This window comes from Pogona vitticeps, chromosome 1 (genome assembly GCF_051106095.1).
Source record: "Pogona vitticeps strain Pit_001003342236 chromosome 1, PviZW2.1, whole genome shotgun sequence".
In the NCBI taxonomy this organism is placed as follows: domain Eukaryota; kingdom Metazoa; phylum Chordata; class Lepidosauria; order Squamata; family Agamidae; genus Pogona; species Pogona vitticeps.
In genome coordinates, this window is record NC_135783.1 from 39,463,901 (window position 1) to 39,482,543 (window position 18,643).

The 18,643-nt window shown below is 39.7% G+C and overlaps 1 protein-coding gene and 1 non-coding gene across 2 annotated transcripts in view; both read right to left on the reverse strand.

The window, feature by feature from the left end:
- The window catches only part of LCLAT1 (lysocardiolipin acyltransferase 1), a 110,670-nt gene that overhangs the window by 18,561 nt on the left and 73,466 nt on the right, over positions 1 to 18,643 (reverse strand). The window lies entirely within an intron of this gene.
- Positions 4,450 to 4,613, reverse strand: LOC140703338 (U1 spliceosomal RNA). Its single transcript, XR_012082774.2, has one exon. It is a non-coding gene; the product is annotated as a U1 spliceosomal RNA (small nuclear RNA).

Genomic DNA, 18,643 nt, shown 5'->3' on the forward strand with positions numbered 1-18,643 from the left:
ACCATTTTTAGGTTTCTAAGAAGCAATAATACTTCCTGAAAGATGTAATTCTAAAAGTATTTGGCAAGCATCCTAAAATCCATCAGTACAAGCAAGATGGGGGTCAGTTGGCCGTCCTGTCAAATAACTAAGCTTAGTTATTTCAAAGCTCTGAAGTTAACAAAATGTACATGTGCTAAATTTACCCGCATCCCCACCCCATTAACACACACCCTTTTTTGGTAACTCCCTGTTCTAGAGCCATATCTTCCAATTTGTCAATGCACTGGGAAGACTTAAAAGAGTAATCCTGTGGGAGTCAGTCCAAAGAACTAAAAGCCTTTTAGGGTATGAAAAACAGAGAAGAGACGTAGAAGGTTTTGTTTAAAAAAATTAATTAAGAAATGAGCAAAACAATGTTGAGAAAATAAACACCAACCTAAATTTTGTCTCTTCCCTAGATGGATTCACATTTGTAAGAAGCAAGACACTCATCCTGCCATTTAAGCTACTATTCTGTCCATTGCTCCTTCTTTCTCCATGTACAAATGGCTAATGGCCAGGTCTGCCATTTGGTTCTAAAACCTTTCATAGTTTTTAATCAATCTGATCTTAATAGTTTTACTGACTATTGAGCAGATGTCACAATAAAATCTGAAGTGTGAATGGATGTCTAAACGAAAGTACTGTAATATAAAACAAGAGAGCCAGCTGTGCCTGTTCTTGGAGAAGACTGATCTGGTTATGATGACACATGCCCAGCTAGATTACTGCAGCAAACTTAACATGGGACTGCCTCTGGGCAGTGTTTGGAAACTTTGGTGGGTCCAAAAAATTGCGGCCATATTATTAACTGGAGCTACTAGTAACTGGGATAGGAGGGCCTGGCGTGCTCTGGTCCATGGAGTCACGAAGAGTCAGACATGACTAAACGACTAACAACAACAAGTACCAGGGAAAGTATAACCTCCCTGTTACAGCAGCTTCACTGCCTGGTGATTTGTTTCAGGGCACAATTCAAAGTCCTGTTTTAACCTATAAATTCCTCAACAGTTTGTGTCCAAGCTATCTTAAGGACCGCATCTCCCTTTATGAGTCTAAATGGGTGTTAATTGGTGTGCGTTTGGTGTGACACAGGAGAAGGCCTTCTCTCTCACTGCTCCCAAAGTCTAGAGCTCCCTCCCATGGGATGGAAGGCTGGCCCCATCTTTACTGCCCTTCTGCAAGCAGACGAAGATCTTCCTCTTCAGACAGTTTTCCTTAGTGATGGGCTCTCTGAGAGGGGTTTTAACTAGATTATTATCCCTCGTTGCTTTTGAATATATTTTTGATCTTATAAACTTTACTTACTATTCCCTTCCTTCTTTTTATTAATTCTTTCCTTACAAACATGATACAAATATGGAATAGATATAGAAAAATATTTATCCCATCAATCTTTCCATTACATCCTGTGAAAGAATTAGATGATTTTCAAGGGAATCTGAAAGCAGGTTTAGAGAAGATACTAAGGAGGAACTGGGCTATTAGAATAAAAGACTACATGGGGAGGATGGGTAGTAAAGAACAAATAAGTGTTGTGAATGGAAAGGTTATCATGGTTTAATGATACTCAACTGGAATGTTGGAATAGAGAGTGGGTGAAAAGAAAGGTGAATTGTAGAGAATTTATAAAATTTGATAGAAATTATGACCATTATCCGTTCCAGAAGATGAATGTAACTCGAAATGGCTGTAAGTCGAAGCACAATTTCCCATAGGAATGCACTGAAATGCAATTAATCCGTTCTGGCTGAAGAAAAAAAAACACACACACCTCCAAAAAATCACTGCAAGACTCATTGGAAACGCAATTAATCCCTTCCGGCCGAAGGGGGGAGGGAGAGAAAAGCAATCAAGCATGCAAGACCCATTGGAAATGCACAGAAAACAAACGGAGCAGATCGGAAATGCACAGAGAACAAAGGGGACATGTTGGAAATGCAAAGAAAACAAAGGAAAAAGCAAGGGAAGCATGCAGGGCCCATCAGAAATGGGGGAGTAAAAACCCAAAAAGCAACCAAACCCCCAAAGACCCATCGGAAATGGGGGAAAAAGTCAACAAAAAAAAAACCCAAAGACCCATCGGAAATGGGGAGAAACTCCAAAAAGCAACCAAACCCCCCAAGACCCATCAGAAATGGGGGGGACCAAACAAACCCCCCAAGGCCCATCGGAAAGGGGAAAAAACACTCCAAAAAGCAACCAAACCCCCCAAGTCCCATCAGAAATGGAAAAAACCGAAACAAACAAACCCCCCAAGACTCATCACAGCACAGAAACATAACCCCCCAGCTCAAAACCACACTGCAAAAACACGCAGAACAGTTTTTAAAAGGCAGAAAACAGCACCTTACCTTACCAGGCAGCCCGAAGCCTCCCTGCAAACACACACACACTCACTCAGAAGCAGAAGGAGGCAGTCGCAAGCCTCCTCCGAAGCACACTAACTGCTGGGGCGAAAGAGCTATGCAAAAGCAGCCTCGTCACCACCTACAGTTAGAAATTTGAATTTCCCGCCTTTTCCCCCTGCCTTTTTCTGTTCATAATTGGAAGCTCTGGTCCCAAGTAGAAACAAAATTTTGTGACTGGAGCTGGTAATAACTCGAAATGGTTTTGTAAGTAGGGTCGTTCATAAGTCGAGGCACCACTGGAAAAGAAAGCGGGAGTAAAAGAATGAAGGGAATGAGTAAAATTTATAAAATCTTAATAAAAACAGAGGATCAACAAGACATTTAAAAAATGTTATGGGAAGCTGATTTGGGATAGGAAATAAGTATTGAGGAATGGAATAATATATAAAAAAGTTTTAAAATGTTTGTATAAAATAAACTTTTTAGAAATTGCTTTGGAGATAATGCCAGTGAAACTGAATTGTATCAACAAAAAATATTTCAAGATATGTTGGAGACGTAAAAAGGAAATAAGAACCTACTTCCATATGTGGTGGGAATGTGAATATATAATAAAGTTTTGGAAGCTGATTTTTAAAGAGATACGTGAAATACTAAAGCTAAATTTAGGAATATGTCCCAAAATAGCACTTCTATTGTTATGAGAGTGAACAATGGAATTGGACAATGAAAGAATTGAATGTAAATTTAGTAACAGTGGCTACATTAATAATAGCAAAAAACTGGAAAGTGTGATCTCAAATTAAATGAATGGTATAAAGTACAGTAGTGTAGAATATAGCTAATAATGATAAACTGACATGTAATATTAAAGTAAGAAAAGGATTGTCAAATAAGACGTTTAGAGATATATGGGGAGAATTCATCGATTTTGTACAAAGAGTAAGGGTTGTGTATCTTCCCAAGAGTCAATATATTTTTGGAAGGGGAATGGGGCTCCAATAAAAGAAAGGAAATAGAGTATCTCCATTGGTATTGGGGGGCATATTGAGTGTATGTATGTTTTTAGGTTTATTTTTATGTGTAATTTATTAATAAAATTTAAAAATACACATTTTTTCTTAGCAATGGAGTACAGCTCTGAAAACGGTGGCTTTAACATTTGCATTTGTTTGGAGAAATCAATGGACTCCTCAACAGCTGCCACTCAGGAAATGGAGTGAACACAGCTGAAGGAAACAACCCATCAGCATCAGAGGAGTCTAAAAATAATCACAACTATAGCATTTCTCTTATGTCTGATGAAGTGGACTTGTCCATGGAAGTTCACATTTAAAAATATAAAAGTTAAATCTTTAAAGGTATCACCACGTTTTGTCTTTTTACTTTTTATTTCTATTTTGCTTTTACCTATAATAAATTTAGCTAGGAATTTCCCTATAGGGACAGTTTATATTAGCAAAAACAGCCAGCAGTATTGCAACACCTTAGAAATGAACAAGGTTCACTGGTACAACCTTTTGTGGACTACAACCCACAACTCACTGAACTTATATTTAAAATGATACAAAATTCATTGTCTTTCCTTAGAATCCAGAGCTATATTGGCCATAATTCAGGTAAAAGAAAACAAGGCAAGCAGACATTATTTCATGGGATATGTCAGGAAACATTTTGGGCTTTGCATGAAGACCTAATTCAAAGTTACTTCACAGACTGTCTAATATACTGTATTTTTCACTCCATAAGGCACAGTTTTCCCCCCAAAAAGTGGGGGAGAAAGTATGTGCGTCTTATGGAGCAAATACTATAAAAAAGGGTTCAGGCACCATCATCCAGAAGCCTCCCACTGCCATGCTGTGAGGCCTCTGAACTGGCACCAGAGGTTGCTTGCTGTGGCAGCCACATTAGACCTCACCATTCTGCCATCTGCACTGTTGGGTTTCCAGGATCTGCCTCCTAGAGCCCACCTGGAAAACCAGCAGGGCCAACAGGCCTATGATAGCAAATTTAAATGGCAGAGGGCAATGAAAACAGGCAAGAGTGGGAAAAGGGGAAAGAGTGATTCTAAAAAGACTAGGGGAAACCACAAACACAGTCCCCCACTACCATGAATTAGACAGTTGATTTTCCCACATTTGGGGAAATCACAGGGATCAGCACACCTGAAGTGCAATGGATGAGCCTTACCCTGGGAAAACCACTTTTATGATCATGGTATCTCCCCTGCCAGTTATGAGTTGGAGTGGCCCCTGCACCTCCTACCCCCTTCTGTGCCCTCCCCTCCCCAAGGCATGGTGACTCCCGGCTGCACCTCCTGCTCAGAACAGGGCTGCACAGCCCAACTCCCGCCAAAGGCCAAGAGAGCTCCTCAGTGTTTTGGGGTGCCCCACAGGACCCCCATCAGGGCTGGGTGTTCTTCCCACAATCCTCCAGTGCACAGATATTAGCATACCTAATGTGCTGGGAAGGGCAGGGAAAGCGGGAAATTCAAACTTTCAGTTAGTGAAGAGGCTGCTTTTCTGCTTCCTTGCTAGTCCAAGCAGTTAGAGAGCTGGGAGAGAGACCTGGGGCTGCCTGGTATTGTCATTTTAAAATGTAAAATTTAGTTTAAAAGCTGCTTGTTAGTGCTTGGGTGAAAAGGTGCTCTGTTTGAGTTGAAACCTGCTTGTGTAGAAACGTGTATACTTGCTTTAAAAGTTGCTAGTTTTGCTTTAAAAACTGCCTGGGAAGCCTTTCAGACCAGCACCAATCAATTGTTAGGTGGGAAGAGGGAAGGAGCGGAGAAGAGCACAAAATGGCTGCCTGCTGGGTGCTGGCTTTTAGCTGTTTGGTGCTCTTTTTTGGCTGTTAGGCACTGTGAAGAGCCAGGCTCAGTCTACAGTACCTGGTAAGTGACTTTCTTTTATTTTTTAAAAAAAGTTTCTGGACTTTTTCGCTCCATAAGAATGCATTAATTAATTTTCAATGCATTTCTATGGGAAATTTGGATTCGACTTGCAAACTTTTCAACTAGTTCTGGGCGTCTAATAGAGAATGTATTTCCAAAGGATGTTGCAGCAAGGAAACCAAATGTGCTTTATGAGCCAGAACACAAACTTGGCTGCTGATCACAAATTAACCCTGCATACATGGAAAAGCAAAATTCAGTCTTACTTTTAATTGTTTACCTTATGGTTGAGATATCTTTTTGATATATCTAAATCAGAACAGGGCCAGAAAGTCTCAGAGACACGGCATAGTTATTTGGTTAGTGTTTTTGGAACAGAGTTCTTGCCTGTAGCACATACTACATTTGCTGATACAGTAGTTTGAAAATGAAGAAAGTCAAAATTCTTAATGACTTCTAACTGGATTACAGTACAGTGGACCCTCGACTTACAGACTTTTCAAGTTACAGACTTCTCTGGCCGCAAAATTTAGGTTTGACTTGCAGCCTGAGAATCGGCCTACAGATCAGAAAAAAAAACCCAAATGAAACCAAAATGGAACAAAAAAGGCCAGTTACGGAATTAATCTGTTTTCAATGCATTGTAAGTCAATGGAGACTCGACCTACAGACTTTTCGACCTGCAGCCACCGTTCCAATACGGATTAATTCCGTAAGTAGAGGGTCCACTGTACCTGCTTCCTGATTTCAGCTACTATTGTTTGTATTCATTTTTTTTTTTGGCTCACCAAGAACATTGTTCCTGGCTTTGTCTTGAATAACCTGTTGTGCCTTGCGTGCTATAAACGTTCAATTACAGTGGACCCTCTACTTACGGAATTAATCCGTATTGGAACGGTGGCTGCAAGTCGAAAAGTCTGTAGGTCGATTCTCCATTGACCTACAATGCATTGAAAACCGATTAATCCCATAACTAGCAGTTTTTATTCTATTTTTGTTCCATTTTGGGGGTTTTCTGGTCTGTAGGTCGATTCTCCGGCTGCAAGTCGAATCTAAATTTTGCGGCCAGAGAAGTCTGTAACTCAAAAAGTCTGTAAGTCGAGCCGTCTGTAAGTCGAGGGTCCACTGTATGTCAGAAAACTGAGATTTGGTCTTATGCTGAGCATGTGCTACTGCTGGTGAATGGGATCAGATTAAGCTTTGTGTTGCTGTTCTTTTGCATAACCTAAAGTAAATAAGGAAAACCAGCTGTTAAATAGTTTAATTTATCCTCCACACAACTAAAAGGGACCTCTCAATGCAGTGCTAAATCAGACAAACCATTTCTAACTTAATATAGGCTTGAGCTGTAGCTGGGCAGAGTTGCACAACAATCTCATCTGTCATTGAGACATTTCTATAAGCATGGGGAGGAGGTGGATGAAAGGAAATGTAAAATATAGATAGTGTGGTATAGGTCTTATCACTGGCTGATAATGGTCTATATGTACTTGACTTAAATTTATGGTACACAAATTTATGGTACATAAACTAGAGTACACAACCCTTTAAGTCTCTTAATGACAGTGGTAATGGTTCTTAATGCCATTGTTGACTGCTGTTCACTTTACATGGTTCAAATGTTATTCTGTTATAGTTTATTAAATATTTTATTACACTATTTGGTTCAGAATATTTTTTCCTGTGTTCCTCCTCTAAAAATTAGGTGTGTCTTAAGGCCAGGTGCATCTTATGGAGCAAAAAATATGGTAATATGTGAAAACATATACAGTGGTGCCTCGCACAACGGGCGCCTCATAGAGCGATGAATTCGCTCTACGAGGCCGTTTTTGTGATCGCAAATGCGATCGCAAAACGATGCTCATATAGGCGTTAATTCACAGAGCGAAGGTCGGTAAGCTGCTCGCTTACCGACCTTCGCTTTGCGACCCGCCGATCAGCTGTCCGGCGGGTCCAAAATGGCCGCCGGAACAGCCGAAAGGTGCCGGGGCGCAGCGTTTTCGCGCCCTTGGTAAGCAAGGGGAGCGCGCGAAAACGCTGCGGAAGCCCCGAAATGGCTGCGCGCAACCATTTTGGGGCTTCCGGCAGCGTTTTCGCACGCTCCCCTTGCTTACCAAGGGCGCGAAAACGCTGCGCCCCGGCCCCTTTCGGCTGTTCCGGCGGCCATTTTGGACCCGCCAGATAGCTGATGGCAGCCATTTTGGCACCCTCGTTGTGCGAGGGGAGGGCGCGAAAATGGCTGCCGGCCCCTGGGAAGCATCGCATTACGGTGAGTATTCTATGGCACTGGAACGTATTAAACGCTGTTTAATGCGTTCCAATGCCTTTTTCTGTTCCGTAGTGCGATGTTTCCCACAGCGAAGGTTAATCCGGAACGGATTAACCTCGCTGTGCGGGGCACCACTGTATATTATCTTCTCTTTTCAACCATAATTTCAGGCCCTTCAAAATTTTATCAAAACATGGGTATACATGGTTAAAAACAAGTCTACACATCTTATCTGTTTCTAGACATATACCAGGTAAATGGAGTACTGCCAAATTTGTGTGAAGTGACTAATATATTATAGGAACTGTTAATTTACTGGCTTTAGCCTTGACCCAGAAAAATGCACTGTCTGTGGAACTTAACTATGAACATAGTGTTTCTCACTATCTTGCAATTGTCTTGTTCAGTGGTTAGGATATTGGTTATAATCCAATTTTTCATCATAAATTACTATGTTGGCAGGAATCCATAACTGCTTTTCTGCTTTTCAGGAGCTGGTTTCAGATATTGGAGTAGATGCTAGGCTGTTGCTCCACAAACATTTGCTGAAGTAAACTGGATCTAGTGCAGGCTTCTATTCTACTAACTGGACAGTCCCATGCGTGTTAAGTGATTTTTATCAGTTATTCCTTTCTAGATTAGGCATCCTTCAATCTCGAGAGACAATAGAGGTCTTGGAACAGCATCTAGTGTGCCTCAGAAGGCCAATACGAGAGTGACAATCTATTCCTTTCTATTGCTGCTTCAAACAGTATCTCCAATGTTGTTCTCTAGAGTAGACATGCAGGCAACAGAGGACTGTGGGGTGAATAGGAGTTCGTATTCGCAGAATACAAATAAATCATTATTTATAATTTGCCTTCAACAAAGGACATTCCCAAATCGCACTCAACTATGTTGCTCAGGTCCTATCTGAAGACATTATCATCATCAATTATTTGCATTGGCAAATTAACTTATTTCTCCCTTCTCTCCAAATATTATTATTATTATTGATGTGCGAGTGCAATATAGTGAAATCCAAGTCTGAAATAATCTGTATAAAACTAAAATATCACAACTCTCATTTCTGGATATGCTGGCTTTGATCACTACTACACAATTGTTACACTGTTCTGTAATTTGCTTTTATGCATTACTTTGCCAGAATAAATCCAGCACAGTTTTTATAAAAATAAAGTTTGCTGTCCCTCTAGCACAAAGAAAGTATTCATGGGTAGCCATCTATGTATATTTAATATATTTCCATGTCACCAGGCTTTGCTGAATAATTAGTTCCTGGAACTCTTACTGTGCTCTAGCAGTGAAACTGAAAATGATAGTACATAACAGTAAGTTTCCATTCAATAAATGAGATGCGTTACTGTCATGATCTTCTTCTATTTTTATATAGCCTTTCTAAGCAACATCTATAAAGGGATCAAGTATATAAAAAGGAAAATTCACTATTATAGAAACAATTACAACACTGCCTTTTCCATAGAAACTGCAATAGCCATGAGTGTAAAAACAAGAAACCACTCTGTTCCTCATGTACCTTTTTCTACAAGGGTACGTTACTGATTTCTCACATTCTAGAACAAGTGTGGGATTCCTCCAACCTATTAGTTGGATATGGCTGCTGGATAGTTTAGCAGTTTAGGTCTCTGGCTGCAAAGCCAGAGATTTGGATTTCGATTCTCTGCTGTGCCTCCTTGACAGGGGCTGGACTGAATGATCCAGAGGGTGCCTTCCAACTCTGCAATTCTAAGATTATGACCTATTGTTGAACCACAGCTTTCACTATTCCCCCACCATTAGCTGTTCTTGGTAAGGCTGATGGAAGTTGTACTGTAGTCCAGTAACCTTTGGAAGGCAGAGACTGCCCATCCTTGTCTCAAAATAAGTACCTCTGTTCATTTTTCCAGCTGTCTGAAATTGAAGCCTTGTAGAGCTAAATGGGGTTCACAGATGTAACAGACAAAAGAAAAGAAAAACAATAAGAATGGTATCATTTGAAGTCTTCCCCTGAAGTGCTACACAGCATTAAAGCAAGATCTGGACAAGATCTGGAGGTTGAATTCAAGCACTCAGGCGCTGCCCCCTCCTGTAAAGGACTGCTTGGGTTCAAATAAGCAATTTTCATTTTTTTAATTCCCTTTGAGCAACACTGGTGTGGCCTTGTGGACTGCAAAAAAGCCATATGGGCTGCTTATGGCCTACAGACTATACTTTCCCTACCACCACACTAAGGGACTCCTGTCTGGGAAAGGTTCCAGAGAACAGCGAAGGGAACAGGAGAATTGTCATTTTTCTACTTTATTCCTTCTCAAACATTAGTTAATAATGACAAGGAGGAACTTTGTGTACAATTCTGCATGGCACACATTCTTCTCACCCCCCAATAAACTAGCAGTAACAGTGCAGTTATAACCTACCGGTGCCCCTTAGCCTCCAACAAACATTCTCAAGGCTTAATGATTCAATTTCCTTTGAGAGGATCTAAGTCCTTGCCAGCTCTTCACTCCTTTTACTTTTTTTTCAGTACTAACCAATATACATAGGGATTCCCTACAAATACATTTATACATTTTTTCACATGCTTCTGATTTGTGGAGACCCAAAAGCAAAAGGGTATTTGAAATGTGTTTACCATTGTCAGTGAGTTTCCATGGCCAAACAGGAATCTGAACCAAGGGCTCATGAATCCTAGACTAGCATTCTCTTCCCATCTACTCCAGTGCTTTAATTAGAACAACACATTATTAGTCCCTTATTTCCTAAAGATCCAAAATGCAAGGATGAAGTTATAAGACAAGGGTAAATGTCAATATACTGATTGCCCTCTTTCCCCTCTCACTAAGACAATCTATTGAAAAGCACATGTATATTTCATTGCTATTCTACACATGCTATAGTTTAAAGTGGAAAATTCTGTCGAGTCAAATGATAGCATTAAGTGGATTGGCATTTGCACTTAGTTTTCCAGTGGTTTGGCTGTATTAATAATGTAACAGAGGGCAGAATATCCTTCAACTACATTAGGGTTTTCATTAGCATTACAATGAGTGTTGTTCACAACTAAAGAGTATCCTCAGTGGTCAGAAAATAACTGGCAGCTTTTCAGCATTTAATTATACTTATATGGCTATATTCTCTAGCACCTTTAGTTTCTACAGTGTAAGGATAAACCAGCACTTGAGCAGTTGCAGTTCACAACAGCTATTTTTAGAATTCTTATTCCAAAATATGTTCCAAATCAGAAAATTATACTCAACTGGCTGGTTAGAAGGCTTCCTTCTTGGTATTTTAAAGAAAATTAGCTAGAAAGAATTCAAAGTTACATGAGACTAAACATGCTGACAAAGATGTCAGATGATTTGGCGCTCCTTATTTTCCTTAACAATTTGTTCCTTTGGTTTCTTTGAATGTTTTGTTTCCAAAAATGAAGTAGGCCTGTTAACACCAGCTCAGCTTCTTACAATTATGTGGATAAATTTGGTGGGTTTCACCAGATACATTCTGCTTTGTCAGCTTTGTTGAAGCAAACCAATGTAATGTGGTCTAAATAAAGAGGTGTTTTTTTGGCATAGTTGGCGAATTATGGAACTTGACGTTCTCTCAATGCAGTACAGTGGTGCCTCACATTATGATGTTAATTCGTTCCAGCGAAATCGCTGTAGAACGAAAACGTCAATGCGAAAAGAAAAAACCCATTGAAACGCATTAAAACCCATTTAATGAATTCCAAAGGGCTGTAAACTCACCGTCCAGTGAAGATCCTCCGTAGGTCGGCCATTTTCGCTGCCTGTGCAGCGAGGAATCCGTCCCAGAAAACAGCGGGGGGCCATTTTGTTTACCCGGTGGCCATTTTGAAACCGCCAATCAACTGTTGGAAAATCGTAGTTTTGCAAAGAATCGGTTCCCGAAGCAGGGAACCGATCATCGCAAAGCGAAATTCCCCTATAGGAAACATCCTTTTGCGATCACAAAAAGTTCATCATAAGGCGGTTTCATAGTTAAACGGGGCAATCGTAAGGCGAGGCACCACTATATAGACATAATGATAATTAACAAACAGAATTAGGCATGAGATTGGGAGGGGGGGAATCACCATTTGTAGGCAGCCAAGCCAATGCCCTCCCGACTGAGATTCGTCTGGCGCCGACGCTGATGACATTTCGGCGCCAGGTCAAAACCTTCCTGTTCCAGAAGGCTTTTAATTGAAATTATATTAGCTGTGGGTCTGATGGCAATTTTAATTGTATTTTAATTGTATTTTAATTATTTTATCTTTTGCTATATTGAATTTTAATTATTGTAAGCTGCCCAGAGACCTCTGGGTAGTTTGGGCGGCATATAAATTGAATAAATAAAATAAATAAATAAATAAATAAATAATAAGGAAAGGTCCATTATTTATTTATCACCAAAGAGCCAAGGAAATAAACTACTTTCAATACTCATTACAAAGGCAAACAGCAGATCCAAATTCTTTTACTTTGCATGGTAGCTGCTCCTTTATTAAGATTTCATAAAACTCTAAGGGCTGGTTCTGATACATATACCACTTTGCACAAGACCATATGCTAATCTATATAGATGAAAATGTATATTTATTCACTGTAATTTACATTAAAATGCAACAGTATAGTATACTAGTATATCATAGTAAGGAGCAACATGATCAGACACTGTGCTTGTTCAGGACTCAGTTAAAGAATTAAGTGTTCATTGACCACAGAGATTTGAAAGACCTGAGTTCAAATTTCTACTTGGCAACAAAATTCACTGAATGAGTCTCACACCCTCTCAGTCTAAGGGCCTTCCCAGATGGAGTAATATGGACCAATCTGGTTCAGGCTTAAAAGGTCCTTATCTTCAGTGAGATCCAGCTTACCTCGCCCATGAGCAATCCTTCCATTCACACTGCAGATGTTTATTCTCCTACAAGAGGGGTCCAGACAGATCCTTGGATCACCAGTTTACGCACAAGTCAGGCTTAACTGGCTTACTCATTTTAAGGTTTACCAGGTTTACTTGTGAGTAAAGAGGCAACAGAGGTGGTGCAGAAACCTTACGGTGGTGGTACTGGTACAAGAGAAAAATGTTGGCATGGAGGCTGAAGTGGGAGGGAAGTAACTCCCCCCCCCCCCCATTTCTCCTCAGTGAGGAGAAATTGGGGCTGCACTGCCTGGGGCTGCACTGCCTTGTGGAACTTGTGAGAAACTGGCAGTGGCTCCACTGGCATATCCTAAAAGCCTGAGCAGGCAACCCAAAGATAGGCACTTTAGTCTTCAGGAGTGTGTGTGTCTGTTTGGTTGAAGAAAGCCAGTCTTCAATCCAGCAGTTTTCACATCTCCCCTCACAAGCAACCACTAAGCGAAAAATAAGGGTGGGGAGGGAGAGATGCTATCAATGAATTTGTCAGCCTCCCATTCCCCACCTTTTTCTGTTGCTATCATTCAGTGGATCATAGTGACTTTTCTTTTTGTTGTTGTCAAATGCATTATTTCTCCTGAACCTATCATCGTCCTCATACATTTCAGCTAGCCCCTTTTCACTCCATTTATTACAATTTAAGGCAGTGGGTCATTCAGAGACTCCCATCTTTCTCTATTTTCCCAACTCCATAGATCGTATGGTACGATGCAAATCAAAGCTGCAACATGAGAAGAGGAAGTTTAACAGTCCCCACCCCAAGTTCTGGAAGGAAGCAATCCAGTTATATATATATTTGCCTGCTAAATATATATATAGCAGAATTCAATCCAAAATATAATAGAAACATGTCTTAAGAGTAAAAAAGTACAATGAGAATGTTTCAAGTACATTTTCAGAACGCAAGAGCCTATAGCAGCGATGGCGAACCTAGAGCCCTTTCTGCGGGCACGTGAGTATAAGTTGCCAGATTGCTACACCCCCCGCCCCAGATAAACCTCAGGGGGGGCTGCAGCTGCGGTGCTGGAGCTTTGACAAGAGGCAGGCCAAGATCTGGAGCAGCTAGCACTCGCGGTGGATCCGGAGTGGGGTCTCGAGGCACCTCTGTGCCCGGGATGCCCCCTTCTGCCACCACTTCCGGTTCTGTCGCCGCTGCAACCCGCCGTACACTGTTTCCCTCTCCCCCCCCCAGTTTTATGCATTTGGGCCCAAAAAGGTTCACCACCACTGGCCTATAGCCTAAAAATGTGCATTAAAAAGCAAAATACATATCTAAAAATATCACAGTTGTTAAATCTATGAAAGCAAAATATATTATTTAGCCTTTTATCATATCTAGACACCTATGAAAAATTATTAAATAATGTTCTCACCTAGTCAAGCCAACCTTCTGTCAATTTGCATCTATGGAGGGAAATCCATGATGATGACTGTTGTTGGCATCAAGTATGTGCTACATGCATGGAGTTGTTTTCTTCTATTGATGAATGTTAATGTTGCTGTTCCTTTCCTAGCTATCTTTTTGGCCATTTATACCCTTATCATTCCTTCATCAACTATCAACATATCTTTCTGCATAGCCTGGTAGTTCAGGTACCTGGTATACAAAGAAAAAAAATTTAACAGGAAATTGTATTATCCCTACAGTCCTGTATATCCACAAGTTTCTAACTCAGAATTTGGCAAGGTGCCACTACAATAATCATCCCCATCATCCTAAAACTACAGAGCTAGAAGGGATCCTATGGATCATGTCCAACCCCTGTCAAGGAAGCACAGTGGGGAAGCAAACTCCCAACCTCTGGCTCCACAGCCAGATACCTAAACCACTGACCTACCTCACAGTTCTTGTAGAGTGATCTTGTTTACCTAAAGCTAGGTAATATTTCGCAATAACTTTAGTAAACTATTGTTCAAACCTAATTTTCAAAAGCACTTCCATTTTTAGGGTTATTTTTTCTACATACACATCCTTAATTTTTTTCAATGCTCTATACACACAAATTTTCACATCTTGACATCACAAGTGCTGGATCCAGGGATCACTACATTATTCATTGCCTTCTATGCTTATTCAGGAAGCAATCTGGCTAGATATGGTCTTCTATTGCTTCATGTGTACAAGTTAAAATTAGTAGCCAGTTGGAAAAAGATACATAAAAAGAAGTATGGAAAAAGTAACATTATCTAATAATAGAGCAATTTTGTCAGAGACAAAGAAATATTTTTGCTTTCCAATAAGTATATGTTTTCAACAAGTACTGACTCCTCACCAACACTTTCCCAAGACCCATCTAGGCCTTGTATGTTTTGACTTTTCAACTTTGGTACCCATAGTAACATTCAGAAAAAACAAATATTCCAATTCTCTCCAGAGTTCTTCAGTAAAATCCAGCAACCGACTGTCAAACTAAAATGTATGAGTCACCTCAAAAATACAGCTCAAAATATATAAATTGGGGATTAAAAAGGAGGACACAAGACTATGTGGTTGCTATGTATGAGGTACATACCGCTTATCAAAGCAATTGTGGAAAGCTGATATAGCATGTGAATCATGAAAAATTTCAATACAGAGAACGGAAAATATCTGAAGAGATAGATTCTGGATACAAAAGGGAAATGCAGCAAACTCTTTTGCAGGGAAGTTAAGATTTCAATCTGACTTTTCTAGTTTAGGCCAATAAGCAACTGTGCAGCCATTCCAAGGTGTGTCACAATTTGAATCTTCAGATTAGGAAAAAGATACCAAGTTTGCATTGTTGTCCTCTAGAGGCCAGTATTGTTGTTCTGAAGACCAGAAACATCATCTTAAATTACATTACAGTGGGTTTTAATCTGAAAGACAATATTTTTCTTTCATTTGTACACATTAGGTGAAACCATTGAAGTCTAACCATCTCATGGTTCACACTTCTTATTCATAGGTTGAGCTTGTCCACAAAGAACTTCTACAAGCTGTTATGGTAACTTTGGATCTGTGATATATGTATGTGACTAAGCTAGAAAACCATCAATGGAACACTACACAGTCAGATTAAAGGGGTATAAAATCCATTTAAACACACACTCCATATCCACATAGAGTGAGGCAAAAAAATCTTTCACAGTTGCAGGCTCTTCTCTGCTGGATAAAGTACTATACTGTTTCTCCTCTTGCAAATACAGTGGTGCCTTGCAAGACGATGTTAATTCGTTCCGCGAAAATCACTGTTAAGCGAAAACATCGTCTTGCGAAACACATTTTCCCATTGAAATGCATTGAAAACTTGATAATCCGTTCCAATGGGAACGGATTGTCATCGTAAAGCGAAAATTGCCATAGGAAACATTGTTAAATGAAACACGGTTCCCAAGCGAAGACAGCCGTCTAACGAAACAGAGACCATTAAAAGACTCATATAGCGAAGCAAGACCAAGCTGTCAAAAACATCGTAAAGCGAAAAACAGGGACCTAAAATTTAATCGTCTTGCAAGGCAAGGTCCCTAACATCGTAAAGCGAAAATCGCCCACAGGAAACATTGTTAAACGAAGCGCAAGATCGCTCCGAAAACCTCATTGTAAAGCGAATTCATCGTCATGCGAAGCAATCGTCTTGCAAGGCACCACTGTACTAAGAGAGTGGTATGTTTATATATTCTATTTAAAATAATACTGAGTTATTTTCTTGAATCAACTTTTACTCCATAGGCTCACATATACATTGAAGTGATACCTAAATGATTTATTTAAAACATTTTACCCATTCTTTCTCCTTAAAAAGGACTCAAGGAGAAGGCTCTCCCCTGAGTCCCCACCAAATGCACCTGTGAGGCTGGTGAGACCAAGAGAATGCTATGTATGTACAGTATGACCCTCGTATCTGTGGGGGATCAGTTTCAAAACTCCAAGGATGCTGAAAAACACAAACGATGTATAGCAAACACTATTTTAAAAGTGAACACTACAAAGGTATGGCCAAAAGTAGTGGCTGGTTCTGGTAATGAGATCTTTAGAAAAACATATTTCTAACATTTCTTTTAATGTTTTTAATACTTTCAGACTGTGGGTAAGTGAATCAGCAGATATTGATCCTGCTGATAAGGAGTTCCTACTGTATTCATATAGGTTACAAGATTCAAAAACATATATAGGTGCTAAAAATTTTCCAGAAGCTAGTGGACTGGATATCAAATATTTCAGATTCACCTGGATTTCGAAGGGGCAGAGGAACGAGAGACCAAATCGCTAACATGTGCTGGATTATGGAGAAAGCCAGAGAGATCCAGAAAAACATCTACTTCTGCTTCATTGACTATCCAAAAGCGTTTGACTGTGTCGACCACAACTAACTATGACAAGTTCTTAAAGAAATGGGAGTGCCTGACAGCCTTATCTATCTCCTGAGAAATCTGTATGTAGGACAGGAAGCAACAGTTAGAACTAGATATGGAACAACTGATTTCTTCAATTGAGAAAGGAGTGCGGCAAGGCTGTATATTGTCTCCCTGCTTATTTAACTTATATGCAGAATACAAAACTTTTAAAGAGTTACTCAGATTTTCAAAGATGGAATCTGTGTTAACGTACTATTAAATATGCCAACTATGTTGATTTGACAATATAATCAAACCCATATGATAATAATATCCAATCATCATCCTTGTGAAACCCTTTTGTATGACGTTACTTCCACCTCCTATGATATTTCCATTTACTATAACAGCACAATTTATTATTCCAATAGATCAATGAATGACAAACTGGACATTACACTGCAAACACATCAATCTCTTACCCTTCCCCCCCCCATCAAATGCATTAAACATAAGCAGAATAAGACAGGAGACCTGCTTAACCCTTTCCTCTATTGTTCTTCTGCTAAAATGCCCTACCCTGCCTTCCTCGTCATGGAATCTGGAGATATACCGTATTTTTCGCTCCATAAGACGCACCTTTCCATAAGACACACCAATTTTTTAGGAGAAGAAAACAGGAAAATATAATCTGTTTTCTTCGCTCCATAAGACGCACAGACTTTCCACACCCCTGTTTTGTGGGAAAAAAGTGAGTCTTATGGTGCAAAAAATACAGTAAGTTCGTACTTAGATGACTCTGCACTACCAAATGCTCCCAAGATAGATACAAGTTAGTGTAATACTGAAAAGGCCTGAAAAACAGGATTTACAAATATTTTCTGAATAGTATATACAGCAGCAAAATCCAAAGATGCTCTACTTTTTTACTGGTATGTTTTAAATTTGCTTTTTAGTTCAACAGTATTTTAATATTATAAAATGTGTAATAATGTTTAGCATTAATGTCCAGAATTTTATTCCCAGTTAATGCACTAAGGAAATCACTTATGCCTTGGCAGCAAATTCCTATTCATTAACATGGTGCTGTTTACATTCCTGTGTTTGCACCCCAGGAATGCAACCAGTACCTTTTTCATGAACAGCCATTTGTTGCTAAAGCTTATAAGCCAATAGAATTCAACCACAGCCTTTTGTTTTTATCAGCATTTTCCTTTTTTTAAATCTTGTTGAGAGCTGCCCTGAGCCCAAGTTTTGGGAGTAAAGTAAGATACAAGTTAGGTATTAGCTGGCTTAATATACATAATATACATACAAACACACATTCTCACTTCCAAGTTAAACCTATCAGCAATTCTGGAATACTGGCAAAAGTAATACATTGTTCTGCTGTTTACACTTTTTCTAAAACACAAAATATACAGTGGACCCTCTACTTACGGAATTAATCCGTACTGGAATGGTGGCTGCAGGTCGAAAAGTGTGTAGGTCGAGTCTCTGTTGACCTACAATGCATTGAAAACTGATTAATCCTGTAACCAGCCGTTTTTGTTCCATTTTTGTTTTTTTCTGGTCTGTAGGTCGATTCTCTGGCTGCAAGTCGAACCTAAATTTTGTGGCCAGAGAAATCTGTAACTCGAAAAGTCTGTAAGTCGAGCCATCTGTAAGTCGAGGGTCCACTGTAAATTATTCTTTAAGTTACTCAGACCACTGAAATCCAGCCAATATTCATTTCTAAGTACAGTACTAGAATAAAATGTTGCAAACTGCTCAGAGTGGCCTTGGCTGCCAGATGGGCAGTATATAAATCAATCAATCAAACTAACTAACTAACTAACTAATAAATAAAAATGCTTTATCAGTCAATTCCACAGACAAAGCCAAATGGCAGAGGTC